The sequence below is a fragment of the Parasteatoda tepidariorum genome, chromosome 2 (assembly GCF_043381705.1).
Source record: "Parasteatoda tepidariorum isolate YZ-2023 chromosome 2, CAS_Ptep_4.0, whole genome shotgun sequence".
In the NCBI taxonomy this organism is placed as follows: Eukaryota; Metazoa; Arthropoda; class Arachnida; order Araneae; family Theridiidae; genus Parasteatoda; species Parasteatoda tepidariorum.
Genome location: NC_092205.1, coordinates 5,010,363 through 5,023,107, shown reverse-complemented (window position 1 = coordinate 5,023,107; position 12,745 = coordinate 5,010,363). Strand labels below are relative to the sequence as shown.

The 12,745-nt window shown below is 28.0% G+C and overlaps 1 non-coding gene across 3 annotated transcripts; it reads left to right on the top strand.

Annotated features, from left to right (window-relative positions):
* The first annotated feature begins 1,235 nt into the window (after positions 1 to 1,235).
* LOC107442207 (uncharacterized) lies at positions 1,236 to 9,744 on the top strand. 3 transcript variants are annotated; one of them, XR_011636037.1, is made up of 4 exons: positions 1,236 to 1,503; positions 4,597 to 4,883; positions 7,571 to 7,821; positions 7,955 to 9,744. It is a non-coding gene; the product is annotated as an uncharacterized protein (transcript). The 3 variants fall into 3 exon arrangements; XR_011636036.1 differs by having other exon boundaries at positions 1,236 to 2,102; XR_006226942.1 differs by lacking the exon at positions 7,571 to 7,821 and having other exon boundaries at positions 1,236 to 2,102.
* Positions 9,745 to 12,745: the final 3,001 nt, after the last annotated feature.

The window sequence follows — 12,745 nt, the reverse complement described above, 5'->3', positions numbered from 1 at the left end:
GACATGTCATCACAGTTTTGATGAAACGTTTAATAAATACGCTCTTAATGTTGTTCAAGCATAAATGGAACACTGTCACTGCATGCGACTCACATATGCCATTGCATGTAAATGCAATTCCCTCATATGTGATCTTACCTCGATGCGATTTCTGCTTATGCGAGCGGCTCGTCTTAAAGGCTCGTTTTAAATTTCCCCTTGCTTTTGGTTTACGCATTTCCGATCACAGTTAGAAAAAATGGAAAACCTGATTGGTGCCTTTTTTCACTTATCAGGTTCAGAGCCGTGGTGGCTCAGGTGGTAGAGCGTTCACCTTCCAATGAGTTGAACAGGGTTCGAATCCCAGCAGTAGCTGGTCGATACGAATTCCGCACCCGGCTCGCATCGACTCAGGGCTGACGAAAAATATCCTTAGCGGATCATAGGTTGGAGTCCCCTTGCCGTCGTGCAAATCGTGGGAGGTTATTGTGGTTTTCCTCTCCATCTATCGCAAATGTGAATTAGTTCCAACAGGAAGTTTTCTACGAAGGCAAATTTCTCCCATTACAGAAGTTCCCTTCGCTTCTGGATTGGGTTCAAAATTACAAGGTTACGGAGTTGAACATTAATAGTCGTAAAACCAAATTGGGTCGGCTGTTCAACAACGGTTATGAAATAAAAACTAAGCAAGCTCAACCCATGGTGGCTCAGGGAGTAGAGTGCTTTTTTCCCAAGGAACTGAACCGAGTTTGAATCCTTGTGATGACTTGTTGATATGAATTCCGCACCCTGCTCGCCCGGACCACAGTGCCAACGTGAAAAGATATCCTCTGTGGTAGACGGATCATGGGTTAGAGTCTCCTTGCCATCAAGCTAACCGTGTGAGGTTTTCATGATTTTCCAATCCACATAACGTAAAGGTGGGTTAGTTCCATCAAAAAGTTCTTCTGGATTGGGTTCAAAATTACAAGACCATGGAGTTGAACATTAGTAGCCGTAAATTCAAAAAATTTGGATCGACCGTTCAACGACGGTTATAAAATAAATAACTAATCTAGTTCTCATTCTTCCTCGACGGCGACTGGAATAAAATCGCAGATGTGATGTTTGGAGATGTGAACGAGATTCTGATTGGCGAATTTGCGTATGCGAAATTTTCACATCTATTGAGAAAATGGATAGGTAGCATCCCGAAATGAGACCAAAGTTGAAGGTTAGCATTAGCAATATTCATTATGTAAATTTTAACTGTCACTGTCACACGTTATCAGAACTGAGCGATCAAGCTTTCTTGTTGACGTTAATTTGAGTAGCCGAAAATTCACGAAAACTATTTATTTCGATTTCATTTTGCAAAAATTTTAGTGATGGAGTTTCCGATATTAATATATCCCCTTTTGTAGCTTTTGCGAAGCAGATTTTCTGAAACGTATAATAACGGCGCATTGCTTTTACTCCTTAACTCTATTTTATCTCATATTACTTCAAAGGAGCCCTTTTAAATATCCTATTGATTAAAAAATAGTATAAATATGTTTGGCTCATTAAAATTTTTTTTTATTTTACACTTCACTCTTCTTAATTTGAACTCAAAAGTAAAATTGTCCAGCACTAAATCAAACTCGAATAATAATTAAGATTAAAGCAGTCTAAAATTGTTCCTTTCCTTTTTAATAATATATTTCACTTTTCGATATTTAAAATTCTGTAGAAATAATAACTTATACTTTGAGTATGATGATGCAGAATATATCTGTTGACTTTCATTTTGTTAATATTTAATAAAAATAAAGTTTTTAAAAATGAGAATTAAAACTGGAATGAAATGACTTGACAGAGTTGATATTTTCTAGAAAAGAAAATGCATGGATTTTAACATGTTATGAGTAAAGAATTGTATTCTATATTCTCATAATTATCAAATCTGAACCTGAATATTTACCAGAACAGCTAATTCTTTTGTTCACTGTGCCTCTGATTTGAATTGACTGAAAATATGGGAAAAAATTCCAGAAGAAAAAAGTTATGAATTAAACATGTTTAAGACTATGTTGGGTCAATGTAGCCACAACTGGGAAGAATTATTTTTTCTGATTCTTATCTATTAATATATATATGAAAATGTAAGAAAATATATCTAGATATGTAATTATGATGATGCTGAATATATCTGTTGACTGGCATTGATTAAATATTTAATAAAAATAAAGCATCTAATTATGAGAATTGAAACTGGAATGAAATGACTGGACAACGTCGACATTCTCTAGAAAAAAAAATCAATGGATTGTAGATGTAATGAATAGAGAATTGCGTTCTATATTCTCATAATTATCAGAAATGGACATGAATATTGACTAGAACAGTCAATTTTTTTGTTCAATGTGTCTCTGATTTGAACTGACTAAAAATATGGGAAAAAATTCCTGAAAAAAAAAGTCAATAGTAAAACATGTGTAACATAATGTTTGTTCAGTGTGGCTGCAATAAAGGCTGATTTATCATGAGGCGTAGAGCTCCCTTATTTTCTGGGGCCTCTTAAAAGTCACAATTAAGTTGTTTTTTTATGTGTGTGTGCTTTTTGTCTATTAGAATAATTAATTAACGAAGAGTGAAGTAGATATAAGCTCAAATTTACTAATATATAGAAATTTATTTATGTTATGAATAATTTAAAAACGCTGACAATTCTGTGCCTAGGGTCCTCACAATTCTAGATCAGGCCCTGGCCACAACTGGGAAGAATTTAAAAAGTAGTAGAGAAAAATTGATATAATTTTTTTTTGCTGATTCTTATCTATATATATTTGTAAATTAAACAAAGTATATCTAGATATATTAACTATCTGAATCCCTGAAGTGAAATGAACATTTTTGAAGTTTCCAACAGCTTCGTGAAACTTAAAACATTAATATTAAAAATATTTTCTCTTTGTGACCACTGTGTAGTTTGATAGAAATATAGAGAAAATGTAAAAATATACATTATAAAAAATTAGTTGAATGATTTTAAAGTAAGACTGTTTCAAGTTGAAATACTTAGCATTTAAATTAACGATAATATATTTTAGATGCTATCTGAAGCATCTTTATCCTAACTACAATTATATACTGGTATACAATGCAAAAGTACTTTTGTTACTTTTACTCTTGTTGATTCATCTTCATTTTGGCCAATCCTGAAACAAGAGAAAAATTCATAGTTTATGAAAAAAATTATTAAAGGCACGCTATAATTTGAAAATTATAAAAAAAAAACTAGCATTTACAAGTACATTTTTAAAAAAAAAAGATTTTTATTTAAAAAATACTTTTAAAATTGAAAGTTGCTTAAAAATTTATTAATATGTCTTCCCCTTCCTGAAAAAAAGAAAAGCAATTAATAAGTTTAAAATAATCCTAACAAAGTAAATATTTGTAATGGCAATCAGAATTAAGCGCCGATAATTTTACCAGTGTGTAGTTATTATTTAAACAATGAGTTATTATTATTATTTTTTTTTTAAGATGGAATAAAAAAAAAAGTGTTTTAAGGCAGTGTTCCCCAACCTTTTTATCACCGCGGACCTGTCAACGTTTGATATTTTTACTGCTGCTCTCTGAGGGGGGGGGGCATTGATTGTTTATATTTTAGATTATTTTGATTTATTAATTTTAATTTAATTGTATTTAACTTCAAAATAACAAAAAGTTACACAAAAAAAATATAAAGTGATTTAACATTTTAACTTACTAGAACTTTAAATCAATGAGAATCCTGAGCTTGTTTCTTTGCAATGAGACGGTTCCATTTGGGGGTAATCGGAGACAATGACACATTACAAGCATTAAAAAAATGTATGTCACTACCTTCGAGGGCCCCTTTTTTTAAGTAAATAAAATTTTAATGGAACACAGATATTTTTAATTTGGGTTATAAACCTAGGAATTTAAATTTAGTTTCAATGAAATGGGCGGCCCTGTACTATTTGATCCACGTTTGCTCCCCAACCCCCGGTCCGCAGACCCGGGGTTGGGGAGCAGTGTTTTAAGGGATGGTGGTTTAGGGCGTATTTATAGGGCTCAAAAGGCAGATAGAGCAGGCCACTCTTCTCAAAATATTTCAGAAGAACATTGTATATTAGATTATTTTTTAAGCTGTGTATGATATAAAACTATAAATATTGTTTAATGGTTTTTTTTATAAGATATTTGATAAGATATTCTTTCAAAAAATGTTTTATTGATCAGGAGAAAATACCTGATTTATAAATAAGGTTGAACTTTATTCAGATCCATCAATTCGAGAAGATAACTATATCGATGCTTATGCCAGTAATTACCACTGACAACCAGGCAATGAAACTAAAAAAAGCATCATAGGAAGGAACCACTTTGAAGGGTTTAACTCATACTTACCCTCATGCAAATCTTTACACAGTTGTCTTTTTAAAGTTTGATAAGTACATAAATTATTTTGCACAATGACTATAATAGATGGTATAAAAAGTTACCAATGCAGTAATATTTCATTCACGTCAGATGCGATAACGTTTAGTTTGAAGCATAATTCTATTATGCTTTAGTCTAAGTTGATGCATGATTTTAAAATTATTTATTGTTATCTTTTTATTTTAGTCAGCCGATCTGCACACAGAGGAAATTTTTGTCCTGTTTGTGAGAAAAAGTTCTCTTCGAGGCAGCGGTTGTCGAGTCACATGGATACTCATAAAGACGTGAGACAGTTGCACAGATGTTCCATCTGCTTGAAAACATTCACCTTAAAAGATAACCTTAAAAAACATTTTAGATTATTCCATCAACTAAATATGGATTATTCATCATCAAGGAATCTTTTAATAGGATGAGTTTTTTTTCTACATTACACATCCTATTTCATGGAGAAAATTTTTTTTATCAAAAAGGTCATTTGACACTATATTTCTTATTAATATTTGTAATAGTTAATGTGATAAGTTAACTCGAGTTTCCATTTTTCAAACTTTTTCCAGGAACCTAAAATACTTTGGAGGTTTTCTTCATAAAATAACTTCCAATATTTTTTCTGTTTAGAGAACTTTTCCTCTTGATCTGATTTTTTTCTCCTTATTTCTAAAACCATTCAAACTTATTCTTTTAATCCTTTTTTATGACTCAACAAAAGAAAAATCCGTGTGAATATTCATTTTATCTGGAAAAATAAGAAGCTTTCTCGATGTATAAGATAAATTGATATTTACTTAAGTGCAAATAAATATTTTTTAATTGTATCCAGTGTTTATAAATTTGAAATATATTTTGTGTTGTTCGGAACATGTTTAAAAATTAATCTTCATTGTAATAATTTTTTGTGAAATATAGCTATTTTGCTAAACATAGATTTGGCTGTAACTTTTTTTATAATTGCCATTTTTCATTCCCAAGGTTTTGTTTGTATTAATTTTATATTAAAATATAGCTCTGACTAGCGTGATCAATTGGTATCTCTTATTTGGATGATTAAATAATTAGATAACCAATAAAAAATAAGTTATTTTCTGAAAGAGAAGAGAAAAAAATTGGTTTTATTGGTAAATTAATTCATTAATTACAAAGAATTGCCATACAAATATTTTCACAATGTTTTCTGCTATTTTTGGATTTACGAATAATTTTTCATTTCTACTTTGATTCTAACTCATAGAGGTGCCACAGCTTTGAAATCTAAAAGCTACACTTTACTTATGTAGTTTTGACAAGAGTTCTGCATTGTTAGTGATATGAATGATTGAAGTATGAACAATTGAAATTTTGTTGTATTAGAACACATATTTTTAACTCAATATGCTTTCATGCTTAGTATTTTTTTTAAAAGCCTTTTCAAATCTGATGTTGAAAATACTTTTTTTGAATTTGTTATTGTTATCTTTTTGTGTTCATAATATTTCTTTTTTCATGTCATTTTAATTTAATTTATAAATAGTCTAGAGTTTAGTTCCAGAAATTGTTCCTTGATGGTATTATTATTAAAAATAATTAATTTGTAAAATGCAATAAATTCAAGGCATTTTATACTGCTCATTCTTAAGCTATTAATTATAAAATTTACAAGTATGAAGTCCTAAAATTTATTACAACTCTAATGCTATTATGCTTTAAAAATTTTTTTTGTACATTTGCATTAAATGTGTTAATGTCATCAAAATTATAAATTATTTCTAAATTTGCATTAAAAGTAGACATGATTTTCTTTTATAATTGTTTAAAATAGTATATATATTTTGTAATTAGTATTCTGGCCTTAAAATTTTTGTTGTATTTTGTAGCCATTTACTTTATTTTATTTATCGATTTTATTTTAGTAAAAAAAAATCCCAGTGAAATAAAAAGAGTTTTAGTTTGATATATTTTATGCATTTAGTATTTCTGCAGTATATATTTAAAAGCACATTATGGAAAAATGGTAGAGTTTAAATTATTTTATAGGGTAATTGTATGCATAATATTGTTGCTGTAAAAAAAGGTTTTGTTAATTACATTAAAATAAAAGTCCTAATAAAGTAATATGTTTGATTATAAATTAGTTCTTTTCTCAAATTAAAGTACCTTATTTATTAATTTGTTAAATTTACTCTGATTTTGTTTTATTGAATTGATTTATTTGTATTAAACTTTTTCTCTATATAAAAGAAGAAATTTAAAAGAGCATTCCACATTACCTACCAAAATTCTACCTATAATTTTGAATTGTGATTTGTTTTCTTTGTGATTGTTTATTTTTCTTAAGTGTGTTTCTTATAATCATTTTAAAGGTGGGGCACATTGATCACTATCTTAAAAGAATTAAAGACTGAAATTGAAAGCAGGGGAATTATAATCTTAATTACACGATAGATAGCAATACACTACTACATTCTACAACTTTAAAGGAACTTCATGTTTTATTATGAAATTATCGATAAATAATCAATTTTTTAATTAAAATTTTAATTTCTTTCCTCATATCAATAAGCAATAAGCAATCAAGTTGACTAACAAAAAATGTATTTTTTAATTTGATTTTATAAATTAAGATTGAATTTTATGAATATCAATTTATGATATACAAGGGGAAAATGAATCATTGCCTATACCTTTAATTTGTCAATTATTTCCTCAATTTTTTTTATTCATCAGCATTATTCATTTCCTCAATCAGTTTTAGTCTCCATTGTGTTCTGTGTAAAATTTCACATTAAATTGTAAAAAAAAAAAAAAAAGTATGAAATACTTCATTTTTACAAACTTGTACTACANTACTATTATTTCTTCAATTTTTTTTATTCTTCAGCATTATTCATTTCCTCAATCAGTTTTAGTCTCCATTGTGTTCTGTTTAAAATTTCACATCAAATTGTAAAAAAAAAAAAAAAAAAAAAAATGAAATACTTCATTTTTACAAACTTGTACTACAGGAATGATTTTTTTTTATTCTATACAATATACAGAAAAATTTTGTATTGCAACATTAGAAGTTGGCAATTTTATCAATTCCCTAATATTCTTGATAGTTTGTATCTAATACAGTCCAACTGATTTTTTCATTTTAATTTTATTATTTTTCATTGAAAAGGTAATTTTTTTTTTCTTCTAGTGATATTTGCTGGTAAAAATGTTATTCATTGCTATATGTGTGGCAAGACATTTTCTTCGAGACAACGAATGTTAACTCACGTGGATACGCATAATGACATCAGAACATTACACAAGTGCTGTCATTGTAATCGTACATTTACAAGAGATGACAACCTTCAAAGGCACATTAAATTGACTCATGTGTTTGGAAAACTAAAGTAGTTTTAAGGAGTACTGAATTACTGCAATATTTCTATGTATACTACTTAAGTGATTATGTTATAATTGTTTGTCAATACATTAATCACTATTCTACTTTAGCAATTAATGTATTGACACTAACATTAGTTTCTTGATATTTATTTGATAATTAATAAATATTTGCTTTTTATTTTTCTTATAGTGATATGTGTTGACAAAAGAGCTATTGAATGTAGTATATGTAGCAAAACTTTTACTTCCAAATGGCGAATGAAGACTCACATGGATACGCATAATGACATCAGGACATTACATAAATGCGTGCTTTGTGATTCCACATTTACACGAGATGATAATCTCCAAAGGCATATTAAATATGCTCATTTCATCAAACATTGTTAAAAGTGTTCTAAATCAGAAACTTATGTAAAAATATCTCTTTTGATATTTGTCGAAAGAAAGATAACGTTCTAAAATGAATGATTGAAGAAATAAAAGAGGCTACTCTATTAAAAGGGAAACCTAATATACCAGACATTGTTTTTTTTTGATTTTAAAATTTTAAAATAAAAAGCTGGACTGAATATTCTAAATCATTATAAAAAGATTTTTTATTTCAATCACTGGGAGATTGTTTTAAAATAATCAAATTCAGTGATTACAATATGAATTTAAGAATTTTCAATTACAATTGTTGCACATTAAAGTATATTTATAGAAAGGTCCCAATTCAGTCTGATGCAACATTACTGTAACTGCCAATATTTCAGCATTTTGCAGAAGCTTTCTGCATAGATTCATTCCTTTCTGCTTTAAGGTTGTAATATTCGGTATTTTGACGGTAGATATTAAAATTTTGTAGATTTTTCTAAATACTCGTGTATACACGTGTGTGATAGTCTGCCATTTCTTTGTTTAGCCAATGACAACTTGAATTTTCACTGTGCTTCATCCTGATTGATGTTAACAATAAACAATTAATGCAAAATATAAAATTTTAAGCTTCTGATTGTTCAAAAAAATATTTATTTTCTCTTTCTCATATATTTGATCTGATTAGTGTTAAAACAGTATGTCACACTCGAGGAACACTATATCCCAATAACCTCTGCTGACCGTTTCATCAATTTTTTTTATAAAAGCGTTTAAATTTTTTAAGGTTACTCAGAAACGTTGTGGACAAACCACGACTTCTTTGCTGCTAGTAAAGGGATAAATAATTATAACTTTCAACTAGATGTATTATTTAACAGTTAAATATGTTTAAACTATCATTTATAAATTCAGTAAATGTTTTTTGTTGAAAAAAAATATAACTGTAGTGGTTTTACTTTGAATAAGAATAAAATGGAATTTTTTATTGAATCTTATGCATTTTTACAAAATGGGAGGTTTATGTATTTCACAATTCATTTGATAAACATTGTTTCCCACCAAATTATCTGAAACTTTGTTTCTATTTTTAGTGTCTAGTGCATTTAATAGTTGAATATAGATTTCTTTTCCTAAATGCCAATGAACTCACAAAATTAATTTTACTAAGTTAATGGAGTGTAAAGGATAATTTCACATGTTTGTTTACAAACACAAAATATTACTTACTTATTAATAAAAGAAGCTATATGATTTGTCTTCTCACAAGTATGTGTTTAAAATGAGTAGACCTACTATTAGATAATTAGTCAGGAATGTTATATGGTTGATAAAAAAGACTATTGAACTTTAAGTTTTGGATAATAATGCACTATAAATACAATTTATATAAGTAAGGTAAAATAAAATGATAAATAACCTCTAAATATTGAAAATAACAATGGCTTTGATCCATGGCCTAGAGAAGTTGAAACATCTGTTATTCATAGTAATGTCTTATTCTATGAAATCTGTAGTTATCATTGTAATTCTTTCATTGTGGTTTTGGATATTTAAAAAAAAATCAATGACTTTTTGTTAATTTGCTTTCTTGTTTAAAATAAAATCTAACATGTACTATATTCTTGCTTTATTTTAGTTACGTAGCTTATAAAATCTCCAATTAGGATTTAACTGATTGTATGAATTTTTAAGGACTTAATTTGTTGATTAATGCAACTTGTGTCACAACAACATTATTCAGTTATTTGGCGATATTTTATGATGTATGATTATTATTTATCAGCAGTTATTATCTTTTCCTTTTTCATTTATTTTTAGAAATCTACTCTGATGGGAAACAAAGTTTTAACTGCATAATTTGTGGCAAAAGTATGACTTCAAAATTTCGATTGATGACACATATGGATATTCATAATGACATCAGAAAATTATATCAGTGCCAACATTGTTATCGAACTTTTACTTGGCCTGAAAATCTTCAAAGGCACATAAAATATACTCATGTTTCTCATAATAATCACAATTATCAATAGCTTGTTCAAATGTGGGATTGAAAACATGTGCTCTAAAAACTAAATAAAAATGGAAGTTCATATTAATTTTAGTTGCAATATTTTTTCAAGGCATTTGACAATAGATATAAAATTGTAAATTTGCATACCCAGATAAAAAAAAGAAACAGCATTCAAATCATGTTAATTGAAATAGATTACTCTGGGAAATAATAATTTCCCTCTTCCAATTTTTCTCACAGTATAGAAGCATTTTTAATGTGAAAAATAAAAACAGCGCCATTTACCATGTAAAAGTTTGAGCCCTATCCATCTTTCATTCAGCACAATCGTTTGTGGGTCTGTTTACAGAAAATGAATGCTTTTTTAACCAAAAAAGTAAAATAAAAAAAATCTATTTGCATTGTTTAAATCAGTTGACATCAGATACAACTATTTTTCAGGCTGGTAGTTCTTAAAACAAGACATATTTTAGCTTCCCTCTGATAGCTCTAATCTGTCTTCGCACCAGAGAATGCATTTTAGTAAACACCTCTACACAGTTGGTGACACATTAGAACGGCAAAAAATTTTGTTATATGCAACTATTTCATCGGCAGTCTTTAAGACTATGATCATTTTTTTTTTTTGTTAGTTCTAATTTGTCTCTGTACCAAAAGATTCTTAGTAAAAATCTCTTCACAGAAAATGACTCATTACATCGGAAACTTATTCCCATCTGAAGTGTTTTTGAGTTAAAATTTATTGTTGTGTTAAATGCTATATGGATCAGCTGTTCAGTTAAAATAATAAATAACGTTTGCAAAGTTCAGACATACCATATTTACTTGCTGTTAATCTCTAGAACAAATGTTAGATTCGTTTAATTTCTTTTTAAATTTTATTCAAATGAATACTTAAAAAATTTTTAACAATGCAGGTTAGTTAGACTCTCATTGCAATTACTAAATTTTCTTTTTAAGTTTTAATTTATTAGTATTTAAGTCTGCTGTTTTTTTTAATTTCTGAATGAGAGCACACATTTTGCAATGGATTCTGTCTGACAAATAAATTAAAATTTTATGGCACCAATTTATTCTTAATCCCATACTTCTTTTTGTTCCAAAAGTGTATAGCTTTTATCTATAACCCATCAAGCTTTTTCTTCAGACTATCTGTTTGTTTCACCATGATAATCTTATGAGGCATATAAATACTTATTTGAAAAAGCTTGCATTGGGAAATTCCTAGCAAAATTTCAATCTAATGTGTGCTTCGATCTAAGATATTAATTAACTCCTAATTATCTGCAAAATTAGATAGAGTGATAGCCACAGATAATCTACAAAATATTCAAATAATTTCAGATCTATATGTTTTATTATGTTTAAAAAAAACTGCTTTATTGTAATTGTCACTTTTTAACAATATTTTTTAATGCAAAACGAAATTGTTTAAGAATATGAAAGTAAGACAAAGAGCACACTCTTGTGCAGACGTATACTAAGCCAACAAATTCTTACAAACAGGGTGTTTTGAAAAAAATTCACCCGGACAAAATATGAAATAAAATCTTACCCAGGGATAATCTCTTGACAAAGTACTATCTTTCAAAAATTATATTTTTTGTAGCAAGAGTTTATCCTAGAACCTAATTGTGTAACAATCGTAAAGCAGATAATTTACTTTTTTTTCTTCTATCGTTAAGAATTTCAATTTTCCTGAAAAATATTATTTTTTAATTTTTTTAGAAGCTTTAATTCTACAATAGATGAATTGTCTAAAATAATATGTATCAAAAAAAATTTTAGTTACCTAAAATGTTCTAACTTCCTATTTTATCATAATGATTAATTTTTATATCTATTATGAGCAAAGTTTAAAATCTGGCACTCTTTTAAACATTAGACATTTTATAGATTGCTGATTACTAGGTGGCTGAGTATGAAATATATCAAGCATGCTATAAAATATCTAGGTATTCTTTTGAATCTTATGCATAACTGATAACATATAATAGGTCTCTTTATTGGATCTGCTGTTCAACAACGGTTATAAAATAAAGTAAGTTTCCTTAATGGCAGTCTTTCTAAATTACTTCAACATAATGTTTTTAACAAACTGAATGTTATTTAAATAATCTTATCTACTTTTTTTTATACTGAGCTTAAAGAACTTTTTTTTTTAATAGAATTCCTAGATATTTTAATTCAAGGCCTTGGTTAAGTAACTAATAATACTCTTATTTCATATTTTAAATAAAATGCCAGACGTTCTATAAAATGCATAAATGCCGATGTTTCTTACTATGCTGATAACATGTCAACTTTATAACTTATTTATGTCATTACAGATTTTTGTATGTCCTGAAAATTTGTTTTGCATAATAATATTTCTTATGTTTACTATAAGTTTTCTATTATCCCTAAAACTGTAAAAAATATTAATTTCCTGTTAAGTTCTCTCCCTTATTGCTGTTTTTTAGTGCACTATTCTGGAAAAAAGAATTTCAGCTGTGAAACTTGTGGGAAGACATTTACTACAAGATACCGGTTAATGACTCACATGGAAATTCATAAAGACATTAGGAAAGTGTATCAATGCTCTGAATGTGCTCGGACATTTAC